At 41.0% G+C, this 13,384-nt stretch overlaps 1 long non-coding RNA gene across 1 annotated transcript in view; it reads right to left on the bottom strand.

Annotated features, from left to right (window-relative positions):
• The window catches only part of LOC135983995 (uncharacterized), a 29,960-nt gene extending 16,951 nt beyond the window's left edge, over positions 1-13,009 (bottom strand). Inside the window, exon 1 of the long non-coding RNA XR_010601900.1 lies at positions 12,750-13,009. This is a non-coding gene — a long non-coding RNA (uncharacterized LOC135983995). The remainder of the gene's footprint in view (positions 1-12,749) is intronic.
• Between the last annotated feature and the right edge of the window lie 375 nt (positions 13,010-13,384).

The following is a 13,384-nucleotide window of genomic DNA, read 5'->3' on the forward strand; positions in this document are numbered from 1 at the left end:
CAAAGCATTTGGAAAGACTGTGTTCATCTTATTTGTGCACATATGTTCCAGAACAGCCTTTGGAGTTGATCCTGCCGAAATGTATCTTGAAAGGGCTTTCAGTTAATCACCTAAATCACTTGCATCAGTATTGCGCATATCATCATGTGTCAACACTGTCTCTAGTGCCGTGCATTGCTGGTGTAGGTCTTCTTCAGGTATAAGTGAGGAGTATTGGAATATCATACAACATCCCAAATATACTGCTGTGTTCTTTGAGCTGCATGAAACATTCTTCAGCTGACTGTATTGCACAATCCAACACCTGGTTAAATAATTCAACTGTGAATTGTTGTTTGGGGTCTCTTATGGGATTACCCTGTGCCTCATAATAAACATGTCTTCTTCTTTGGTGACTCTTGTATTCTTGTATGGGTGGGAAAATAGCTTCAGTGTGAAGTTCCTCTGCCAACTTCTGTGCACTCTTCAGAATGTTTTGAAATCCCTCATCTGACAAATAAGACTGTAGGTATGACTTTGCTTTGTCCAGTTGTTCCATTGCTCCAGATATATCAAGGTCAACACCGTGGAGTCTCTTGTTTACAACATTTATTTCAAACAGTATGTCATGCCACAACAGAAATTTGAAGTTATGTATGTTTCTCGTGATTCCATTTCCCTCTGCCACTCTTCTCCCATAAACAGTTCCTGTCATAGCATTATCCTCCATAATGGCACCTATAGCATCATCTATCTTCCCAATTTGGTGTTTGATAAGCTTTATCACCTTCACTCGACTTTCCCATCATATGGCACTCAGTGGTTTCAGTGTCAGAGAGGATGTTCCCAGATGTTGCTTCAAAATTTGCCATTGATGAGTTGATGCAGAGAAAAATACATAGATGCTTTGAATTACATTAAAAAATCCAGCAGCCTCACTAGAAGCTGATGCTGCATTACTGACCACCAAGTTCAATGAATGAGAACTTCATGGGACAAAAAAAATCTCAAGGGTTTAACTCTCGGATCTGTGTCTGCACTCCTCAGTTCTTTCCTCTCATGTTGCACCATTATTATAGCCCTGACCTCTCATGTCAGCTATTGCAATTCCCGTATCTTCCAGCTTTTTAAGAAGCACATTACTCTAGTGACCCTAGTGTGCAGCTTGCGTAAAGGAAAGGGATAGGGATAGTTTTGCATTCTTACTGAATCATTCAAAAAATAAAGGTTGTTGACTATGATTTATGCTATTTTTTCTCCACCACTTAAAATGCTTGTCCAAGGAAAGGCTATTTGTACCTAATGCCTTAAAGACTTATGGCCTTCTCAACTGCCTTCTTCCTCTCATGCCCTGCACTCTCACCCAGGTGATGTTGCACTTTTTCATGTGAATCATGGAATCTTTCAAAGAGCCAGATTCTATTCTCGGATGTGGAGAATGTATCACTATATCTTGGAAAAACAAACTTAAAAACAGTAGAATAGTCATACACCCAAATTAGAATCTGTTCTATAGTATGACAGCTTTGAATAAACTGTACCAGCTCTTAGGTTAGATCTAGAAAACTCTTACTCACATTAATAACCCTTACTCATACAAGAAGGTTAATGGGGCACTTACTTGAGTCAGGATTTAGTGTTTTTGAGAAGCTGTCTGTCTTCTTGTTATTTAATGGAGACAGCCCGCTAATCTATTTTACAATTGTTACTTACTCTTTGTATTTCAGTAGTGGCCATAAGGTCCACTAAAGACTGGGGACACATAGCAGTAGGGCCTGTACAAACACATAGGAAGATGTAGTTACTGCCCGGGACCTGATTCAAAGTCCATTTAAGTCAGTGGAAAGAGTCCCATTCATTAAAATAGGCTTTGGATTATGTCAATGAGGCATAGATTCACAACAGTACTTATATGCATCCGAAGAAGTGGATTGTAGTCCACGAAAGCTTATGCTCTAATAAATTTGTTAGTCTCTAAGGTGCCACAAGTACTCCTGTTCTTCTTTTTGCGGATACAGACTAACACGGCTGCTACTCTGAAACAGTACTTAGGTGCCTAAACCCCAGATTTAGGCTCTCTCATGATTCCCAAAACTCCTGCCAAACTCTGTAGGCTCCTGAACTCACTTAGAATCTAAGTTTTTGCAATAAAAATAATTCCCTCAGTGCCTATGTTTCTGCCTCTAAGCATGTGCACTGCTGTCTTCCACTAGGCACCCAGACGCCTATCTGCCGCCTAAGCCCCAGAGTGACTCACAAACCAGGCATGAAAGGCATTCAGCCACCTATGTCACATGCAGGGCCCAATCCAGTAGGCATGCTCAGAGGCCATCTACTGGAATGAGTCTCTCAGGTGACTTCACACAAAACAGCAGGGGAGCACCTCCCTCAGAAAATTTAACCCACTGCTTAGCATGCTCATGTGGGATATGGGAGACCTTTGGTTCAAGTCCTTCATCTACCTAGGTGGGGAGGAAGAAGGAATTTGAAAAGGGATCTGGCACCACTTCGGTACATGCTCTAACTACTGGGTATCAGATATTCTGATGTAGAGCCCCTCAGTCTCTCCTGTTGAAGACATTTCACTCTGGATAAATACTTTTAAAAAGTCATTTGGGCAGGGGGACTGGATCCTGGCTTGCCCATATCCTGGTAAGTGCACTAACCAGTAGGCTATTCACATGCTCTTGCTCTCTTTCTCAATGGTTTTTTTTTGTATTATGTATTTACAGTGGAACAACTTCAACAGTACAGACTGAGGAACCCCTACGCCAGAATGTCTGATAGCCCAGCAGCAGTTAGAACATGCACCAGAGATGTGGCAGGCCATTGTTCAAATCCCTTGCCCCCAGTAAGTGTATGGGCTTGAACCAGGGGTCTCCCACATCCCAGGTGAGTATCCTAACTACTGAGATAAATGTTATGAGGGAAGGCCTCCTCCCCCTCACAAAAAACATAGTAGGCACCTAACTCCAGAAGAGACTTCACCACAGAGAATCTATGACAGAAATAGGTGCCCATATTTGCAAGTGGCTTCGCACCCCTCTGTTTGGCATCTCCCATTGGCTACCTTAGATGGCTCCCTGTCTAGCATGCTGGCTTTTGTGAATCATGGTCTAAGGCACCTCTTTCTGCCCATTCATTATACAGGGAGCCTAACTCAGGCTTTGTGAATCTCAGTGTGCTTCTAAGATTTTCTGTGTTTCTAAAGCTAGGTGCCCTAACGCTCAGCCTCACAACACCGAACTCCTTTTGTGCATCCACGCCTGAAGAGTTTACAACTCAGGGCCCCAATACTATAACTGAGTTCAGTTGCAATTTTATGCAGGCAGTCTCTTGCACCTCTAATCCTAGTCAATTAAAGGGGACTTTGTCTGGGTGCATAGATCTGCCCACATGGATTTGATTGCAGGATTATGGCATACATTTGCATGCAATATCCATTTAGGAGTGAATGCAGATATTTACACATAGAGAAAAATACCCAGCTATATTAAGATAATGGCTCAGTCTATTGGCTAAATATATATATTGCTTTATATTAACTCTGCAAACATCTATTATTTCTCTGATAAATTGTATTTAGGGAATTTTTACAGAGCAGACTTTCGATTTTGATGATGAGGAGGACTGCTCTGGAGCCATTACAGTCTGTTCATGTAAATCCTTCTTAGCTCAGGGATCATTGACTTGATAGACTGTAATGACTCCCTCTGAGTGTTCATGTTCTAGTTCTTGCAGGTGCATACACAGCGGATTTATGTGCTGAAAAATGTTACAAAATTCTGAGTTGTTCTTGTGCATATGCAGTCCTCCTTTAGACACATTATTAGTTTTATTTGAATATTTTTGTTAAATAATTCAAAGTTCATGCATATCATCCCTAAGGAATTGTGTCTGAAAAGCCTGATGTTACATTTTAGAGTATGGGCAAGCACGGCCTGGGGGTTAGCACAGAAAGGCACCCAGGATACCAAAATACAGGGAGCATCAATAGATGTATAGGTAATTATTGAAAACCAACTACTAACTTTGTAGAGTGTAATTCTGTCTCTCCAGGCAGGGCCGGCTCCAGGCACCAGCCCAGCAAGCAGGTGCTTGGGGCGGCCAACGGAGAGGGGTGGCACGTCCGGCTCTTCGGTGGCAATTCGGCAGCGGGTCCCTCACTCCCTCTCGGAGGAAAGGACCAACTGCCAAATTGCTGCCGAAGACTGAAGCAGCGGCGGTAGAGCTGATCACAACTTTTTTTTTTTTTTTTTCCTGCTTGGGGTGGCAAAAACCCTGAAGCCGGCCCTGTCCGGCCTTGAATGTGAGGGAAGGGAAGGGGAGGGGGAATAATCCTCTAGCTGATTGATTGATTTATTTTTGCACATAACAACCCTCCAATAAACCAACAGCTATTGCTTAAATAATTGTGAAGCAGGCACTGGAGGAGGATTGAGGCAGTTCAGGGTGGGATTCCCCTTTGAGGAAAAGAGTGATGTGGGGTAGAAGTTCTAATCTGTACTGGATGTGCAGACTGCTGATTAGTACAAGATGTATTTATTGAGAGAGGAAGGAAAGGAAAGGTTCTGCTGCCTGGATATTGTTTTGTAAATCCTCTTTACTATATTCCTAAATTTTGATTCAGGGTGCTCCCAAGATGGGACCTATTTTTGGCGTGGAGATTTTATATCTAAAATATAAATAAAAAGGAACAGTCTGATTCATTTATTTTGCCTCTGCTTGAGCTGTTATAGGAGAAAAATGTTGTTTGCATCATATAAGGACTGAATTGGTTGGCTCCCTTGAACACTAACAGGAGTTTATGCCACAGAATCGCCATATGCTGCACTAAAAGAGGACCCCACTGTGTCAAGATTCAACCTGGGGTGAATTTTGACTGCAAGTTGTAAACCTCTGAAAACAGGATTTTAATAGAACTGCTGACACAACCTTAACTATAGCGGCACGAGTAGCCCAGCTTTAATACACCAAGTCCTTTATTTCAGAATGTGTGAGTGTTTATGTGGCCATTGGATAAGAGAATTTATGTGGAAATTACTTGTGCTTGGTGAATTGCATGGCAATAAAAAGAAGCAGTCTTGCTAAGTAGAGGCCTAGGCAGAATAGCTTGCAACAAGACTCAATCTTCACAACAATGCCCTTTGAGAAGTCTTATGTTTTATTGTTTACATTCTACAAAGCCTATGCTCACTATCATATACCACTTTTGCATTTTATATGCAAACCTCCTCACTGTACAGAAATCCTGTGTATGGCACTGACCGAGCCATACAGTTGCCTCTTCACAAGATGTTTGCTGTACATCCTAAAGCACAAAAGCAGTTAAGGAAATGCAAGACACACATGGCCTTATGGCTGCAGAAAAATGCATGATTTTTGTTGTATTAAACAATCTTCTCATTGTTTTCTCTGCGACTAGACTGTATTTTGACTGTGCATGGCCTATTTGAAATGTCAATTTTTGGCTGATTTTTCTCCCTATCATTTTAAAGGGCATATATCATCCTTAAGAGAAATTTGCACAATTTAGAAGACATGAACTAATACGTTATTGAAAAGGAAAATCTATACAAAATAATACTATTGATACAGTCCTTTCCATTAAACTCAGGATTGTCCAAGAGTTTCCACACAGTGGAGACACCATATTTTTCTACCCGAACTTAAAATGTGAAATAGCTGTAGGTACTCTATGGTCTTTAATGGTATATATAGGACCTGATTTGCTGCTGTTTTACTCCAGTTTTATGCCAGTGTAATGAAGTGGTAAATCACACCACCTGATTTTTTTTTTTTTTTTAAATGGTGACCATTGTACACATCTTGTACCAAAAATGGCCTAATTTTAAGAATAGGATCCTGAGCTTCATTCATGTCTATAAACACCAATACAGCTGGATGTGCTGCTGTCATAAGTTTAATATCACATCACATAAACAGATGACAACACTCTCCTTCCTTACAGGATCACAGACTATCAGGGTTGGAAGGGACCTCAGGAGATCATCTCGTCCAACCCCCTGCTCAAAGCAGGACCAATCCCCAGACAGATTTTTACCCCAGTTCCCTAAATGGCCCCTTCAAGGATTGAGCTCACAATCCCAGGGTTAGCAGGCCAATGCTCAAACCACAGAGCTATCCCTCCCCCAACTCTTACTATGGAGAGTTGGTGTCTACAGGCCTTATCCAATACACTGTGAAGCCAGTGGAAGGCCTTCTATTTATTCCCATGGTTGCTGATGGGTTCTTATGTCACTTAGGATAAGCACTTGTCAGCTGTTAGTTAAAATGACTCTAGCAAAGAAGTTAACCACTGACTGTACCTTTGTGGGTGGGCAGGGAGTTATCTGAAGAAGTGGGCTGTAGTCCACGAAAGCTTATGCTCTAATAAATTTGTTAGTCTCTAAGGTGCCACAAGTACTCCTGTTCTTTTTGCGGATACAGACTAACACGGCTGCTACTCTGAAACTAATAGTGTGTACATCTTAAAGGTTCATCATTTGGGTTCAGTTTGCATTAGCTCATCTTTGAATAGGGACTCCTGTGAATTTTCAATACTTAATGTTCTGGTTGTGGTTGAAAATTGGAAGTAAAAAAGCAAAAACATTTCCCTAGAAATTTCATAATCTCATTGGTTTGACTTTGGCTCAAAAAATAAGTGAGTGTGTGTGGAATATTTTTTACTTTCTCAGAACCAGTTTGTTTGTACTTACTTGGAAACATATAATGTGGTGATGTCTGAAAGTTTTCTTGTTTGTGTGATTGTGTCCCTTTGTGAAAAAAATATGTACTGAAGTGCAAAACCCTATTCAGTGGTCACCGTGTGGTAACTTAAGGCATTTATTTTCAGGCCAATGAACATTTTCATGTACAGAATTGGAATGCACATGCCTAACATAGCTGCAAAAATTTACATGTGTAGAGTTAGCATCATTTATACACTCCTTTTGTGGTTTTGTAAAATGGTATTTTATTATGTTTGCACAGTGTAAAAAAAGCCAAACCAAACCAAAGAACAAACCACCACACATACAATTTTAACATATAAAAAGAGTTCACTGAACCAGCCACCTGCTCTGTACCTGCAAAATGAACATTCTGTATTCTGCTGCTGGAAGTTATCAATATTTAACTAAAATTGACAAGACACAGGCAAACCAAGTGAACTAACACTTGTTATTGTGAATCCGCTAGCTAGTCTTGTATACCTGGAGTATACATATTTAATAAGAATCACTCGTGTACCATATACCATTCTAATTGGCTTGGATCACTTCAACAAATTGGGAAAGCATGCTTAATTTATCAGAAGACATATCATGACTATATTATGATAATATATATATATACACACACACACACACACACACACACATATACCCCTCTGAATATGACCATTACTCTGGATAATTTTGCCAGATGTTAGGAACAGAAAGAGAGATTGTGTGATTGTATCTTAGCTCTTGTGTAAATCCTTGTGGACCCATATTTTAGTCCCAGCAATCTGCAGTACTCTAACAGATACATTTTTTCCCCTAAAAGCAGCTTCTAAGAAAAAATAGTGAATGTTTCCAGATTTCATTAAAATATGGAAACTCATACATTAACTTGTATGCTAGCACAGAGGGCCAGTGATATACTCTCAGCAGAGCTACTTATTTCTACATTGTGACATACCAAATAACAACTGTCTGTGGGCCAGATTCTAAATTTCTTACTCAGATTGAATAGTATCTTCCTCTGCCATCTGTTCCTTTGAAGAAAAATGAAATACTTGTGGAGTACGGTACTATTCTATATGAGTCACAGTGGCAAAATCATTTCTTATGTTAGTATAGCTTCACATTCCTTCCCTACCGTCCCGAATAGTATTACACTAAAAATTAAAGTAGCTAAAATGTCTGTTTTTTATTCAAAGACTGAAAAACGAGAACATTTTTTTCAAAATACTTATTATTCAGTTCAATCAAAAACAAATCTCAGAGTTTAAAAACAAAAGTATTATCTTGCAAAAAAGAGAGAGGCTGGTCACGAGGGGTCAAGAGATGAGCCAGATACATCCTGCAGTCTCTTATGAAAAGAGTGTTGCAGGCTACCAATGGCTTCTCACTCCTGATCTTTAAAGTGGTTAGCGGAACCAGCACTAGGGTACTACCAGAATCATGCCAGCCACATCCAAAGAGGAGGAACCAGCTGCCATTTACCACACACAATTATATCTCTTCTTTCCATAGAGGAATGAATAGAGGAAGTTACCACAAGAGAATGGTTTCTTTAAAGATGATTGTTGAAATGTGATTGTCTACCAAGAAAAAATCTGTACCAGTTTTGATGTGGAGTCCATAATAAATGTTTTTAGTTTTATAAATTAAATCAAATGTATGCAGTACTTATAGGTTGTAGAATTTTTTAAATAGAACGTGGTCTTTCTTTTCTTTAATAGAACTCCATTAGTTGTTATTTTGTATGGGTTATTTTTAAATGGAGAAAAGTTTTCCATCACAGGTGAAAGAGGCATTATCTAGTGTGGTAGGCCAGACAGACAAACAGTCAGACACTTTGTGTAGTTCTACCCTGCAATTTATGGTGTTTAACCCCCACACCTCCAGTCAAACAGGAGAAATAAGAGTCTGAAACTGATATTTTTTCACATTTTTAAAAACATTTTTAAAGGTGGGATAGGAAGAAATCACATTCACTCCCAAGTTATAAATTCTTGAGAAATCATGAATTTATAGTACAAGTGCTGACACAAACAAGCTCTGAAAAAGCACTCAAAAATAATTCAATGTAATTGACATGTCAGCTAAAAATGAGAAATTAACATACGTTCCTTTAAAGTCATGCTTAAAGGCATAAAGGTATACAACTACTCTTACTCCACCATGGATTTACACAATTTGGTATAGAAGTTTCTACCTAAAATCTATTTTCCTGTGCAATAAAGTGCTGCTGCAAATATCGATTAGGGTCTGATTTTTCCAATAATGAGCATGCGCAATTGCACACACCTAATTTGCAAAACACAAAAACAAAAATACAACAAAAAAAGTAAAAAACAAAACCAGCCAAACAAAATACGACTTGCATTACATTGATTCCTATCCTACAGATATGGCCAATTAAAAGCCCATATGCAAATTCTGTGTACTTGATACTGAGCATGTATATTTGCCATGTGTGAGTCTGCATGTCCACCATTAAAAGTGAAGGGGCAAGGCTGTGGAAAATTTCTCATAAACATAGATCGGATTTAGATCAGACTCTAAATGACTTCAGTAGGTTGCGCGTGGTTTCTAAATTTTGCCCAAAGTCTTAGGCACACTTCTAGCCTAGTTAGAAAATCTATCTTGTTACCTGTCGAACACATTAAATACATTTCAGTAAACAAGTCATATAAGAGTGCATAGCTGCATTTTCATTTTCTGACTGCTACAGAACAATAGTGTTTCAAATCTGCAAACAACTTTTCCCTCTGACTGATGTCACTACTATTTAGCCCTCCGAGGTTAGCATTTATTGATTCTGCTTTTACTTTGATTGGATCTTACCTACTTCGGTGCTTCAGTAAATTGAAACCTTCTGCAGTTCATGGAAGAAAGCTAAAAGCAAGGCTAGGAGAAAATGTACACTGACCTCAATTTGTTTCAGACTATATTGGTGAAATCATTGTCATCAGGTTGCAGAAGTGACCTCAGCTAGCAGTGTGCAAATTCAAACCTCAAGATCTTAACAAACACTACAAGAACAGTTTTCATAATTAGAGGAACAGATACCAAATATTTTATTTTTCATATTTTAAAAATATCACAATTAGCAGGATTTTTTTATATATAGGAGCAAAGCACAAACACCATAACTTGCATTTTATAATTACTCTAGTGTGAGACAGCACGACTAAAGAAATTTTATAAATGTTAATTAGCTTTTGTAAATTATAATTTGGGAGAAATAAATAATATGATGCTTAAATATAGCAACACATTTTGAAATAAAATAGTCTACTTTTGTAATTGTTATTGATTGTTGAAACATAGGTAAAAGTCTATTTTGGTTAGTATTTTGCTATTCAAGATATAATGGGTCTATATCAGGGGTCTATCTGGTTAGCTTGCAAGTCACTTCACCATTCTGTGCCTCAGTTCCCATGTGTAAAATTGGGATAATGATACTGAATTCTTTTGTAAAATGATTTGCTATCTGCTGATGAAAATTTCTATAAGAGATGAGTATTATTAATAATCAATTTTGAATGCAGCCCTCAATGTGCTATCTAGTAAGCAAATACCAAATTAAGAATTCCACTGCATTCTGTTACTCTCAATCTACTTGGTAGGAGTTTTCTTCTGTTTAATTTCATTCAATTTCCATGAGAAAAAAATAAATACATAAAAGGAATTGCCAACAGAAAACTTTCAGATTCTATTAAATCAGGATCTGATCCTGCCAAGTAACGGCTCTTTGAAAAAGCCTTCCTGCTATGAGAATGACACTTTCATCACTTAACACCATTACTGTTCTTGATTTTACATGGAAGGCACTCAGATACTAGGGTGATGGGAGGCAGTATAAATCCTGAACATAGATGACCCCCCCACACACACACACACTTTCACTTAGTAAATTCACAGGATCAGGTGCCTAATAGTTAATATTCTTTCAGCAAACAACACATATAGGGTTGAATCCTGCAGATCCTCACTTGTGTAATTAAGGACTAATAACATGACAACTTGCAGTCTGGAGCAGTAGAAAGGAAAATGTGCTGTAGATCAGGGGTGGGCAAACTACTGCCCGTGGGCCACATCCGGCCGATGGGACTGTCCTGCCTGGCCCCCGAGCTCCTAGCTTGGGAGGCTAGCCCCCAGCCCCTCCCCTGCTGTCCCCCTTCCCCCACAGCTTCAGCTTGCTCGCTTCTCCACCGGCGCAATGCTCTGGGCGGCGGGGCTGTGAGTTTCTGAGGCAGCGCAGCTGCAGAGCCCAGCCTGACCCGGTGCTCTGTGCTGCGTGGTGGCGGCGGCGGCGGCAGCATGGCCCAGCTCCAGCCGGGCAGCGCAGCCATAGCGCAGTGAGCCACCTGTGCTGCAGGTAGCGCAGTAAGGGGGAAGGAAACAGGGGGGGTTGGATAGAGGGCCGGGGAGTTCGGGGTGGTGGTCGGGGGTAGGGGTTTGGATGGTGGTCAGGAGGAAATGGGGTTGAATGGGGCAGGAGTCCCGGGGGGCAGTCAGGAAGGAGGGGGGTTGGATGGGGCAGCTGGGGACAGTCAGGGGCAGGGGTTCCAGGGACAGTCAGGGGACAGGGAGAAGGGGTGGTTGGATGGGGCAGGGGTTTCAGGGGGGTTGTCAGGAATGAGAGGAGGGCTTTGATGGGGCGGCAGGGGTCTGGGGGCAGTTAGGGGACAGGGAGCGGGTGTGTGTGGAAGGGGCAGGGGTCTCAGAGGGGCCGTCAGGGAATGGGGGGGGTTGGATGGGGCAGGAGTCCCGAGGGGACAGATAGGAGGTGGGGGCCGGGCCACGACCCCCTCCCCTAATCGGCCCTCCATACAATTTACGAAACCCGATGCGGCCCTCAGGCCAAAAAGTTTGCACGCCCATGCTATAGACAATTCATGAACTATGCAGCTAACTTTACAAAGGCTAAGGACCATGTGCCCAAACCCAGCAATAGTACTCCCCTCTTTTCCCTGCATGACCAGTTCACTACTTTCATAGAAGCAACTAAGTAACATGGATTTGGAAAACTATTTTTACCCTTGTGCTTTTTTCCTTTCATACATGCTCTTCTTGCAAATGTGCAACTAGCACAAGTTCAACCTTTCATGTCCTCCTCCTCCCCATTCCTCTTTTCCCTAAGGACAAAGCCTCTGCCAGTGGAAGAGAAAACATTTCAGAAGCTTTTCCACCTGTGTATCTCCCATGTTATACGTTAACATAAACTCTGTAGAGCATAAATGGTGTCCCTGCAAACTTCAGAAGTGGCAGGGGGAAAAAAAAGAATTGAGAGGAAAGAGTTTTCCCTTAAAACCAAAGTGTTTTTTAATGCTCCAAGACAAAAATGTTCTAATGTACAGACCTGCCCTCCAAAGTGTAAAGTAACAAATATCCCAAGAGTAACTGTTAAGAGCTGCATGTAAACACCTCTTTTTTAAAAAGAGCACTCTTGTACAGTATCCACAAGACATATGTTGTTGAAAACGAAACATTTATCCAGGAAGACGAACACATCCAAGGCTCTGACCATCCTTTCTCTCAGAGTTTCAGTCTCAAGCCTCAAACAAAAAGCAAACAGGGAAAGCAAGTCTAACTTCTTAATAAGCATTGACACATTCTTACCCAAGATCTTTTCCTCATTTCCTAGTGACAGCTTGCCCTACCACAGGTCAAAGCTACAAAGTGCAGAGCACCCCAAATATCCAGTGAAATTGGGGGCAATATTGACCCAAAAAGAGTGTTAAGGGGGGCTCAGCACCACACACAGAATCAGGCCCAACACATATTGTATTTCCAGTTGAGCCAGTAAGTGAACACAAACATTTCAATAACTTATTTCAGGTGCTAAATAACACCAGTTTGAGCCCTCACTCAGAAACCTGGGAATCTTTATATACCACCCTAGGTGCCTTTGATAGGCAATACTTGCCCATTTACAAGCACTGAATCCAGAGAGTTTAAAACAGAAAAGCTTACTGGCGGAAAAGAAGGGGGAAGAGAGAAGGGGACAACACAATAAACTTGGGAACGCATATCTATTACATAAGAACCTACCCTCCCAGGTTGTCTTAGCAAAAGTCCCAACCTCAGTCCTCCTTTGGCAGTTGTAAATGGCTGGTGCATTCTAGCTACTTGTCTCCCCCAGAACTACTCACTCACAATTTGTTGTGCTGGGTTGGTAGAGTCCAAGAAATATGGTAGATCAATCTTCAGCACTTAAGGGCCTAACCCAGCTGAAGTGATTTCAGGTTTGATTGCTGGCTAGGGAGGCCCACACAAGGCCTTCAATTAGGATGCTGCCCCCTATGATGTTAGCTCAAGCCACCTCAGCCGTGAAGCTGCCTCTATAATATCTTCCAAGAGGGATCATTGACAAACATCTAACAGAGTCCCTAGCACAGAAAGTCACTCCCAGCAAAAGATAGGCACTCTCTTCCTCATCTTTCTTTCTCTTTTTAGCCCTCTTCTGGATCCTTTATCTGATGGTGGTCTTCGCCAGGATGACCCCCTCACTTCAGGCACATTTGGTGTCAATCTCCCATCCCTTCATTCCCCCACAGGGTCAATAGCATTTTATTGCCCCCAACTTCAAAACTTAACTGTATTTTAATCAAAACTGTCACATCATTGAAATGCAAATGAGGCCAGGCAAAGTCAGTTATTGCTCAACAACAGATGCCAGCAGAGAG

The sequence above is a fragment of the Chrysemys picta genome, chromosome 1 (assembly GCF_011386835.1).
Source record: "Chrysemys picta bellii isolate R12L10 chromosome 1, ASM1138683v2, whole genome shotgun sequence".
In the NCBI taxonomy this organism is placed as follows: domain Eukaryota; kingdom Metazoa; phylum Chordata; order Testudines; family Emydidae; genus Chrysemys; species Chrysemys picta.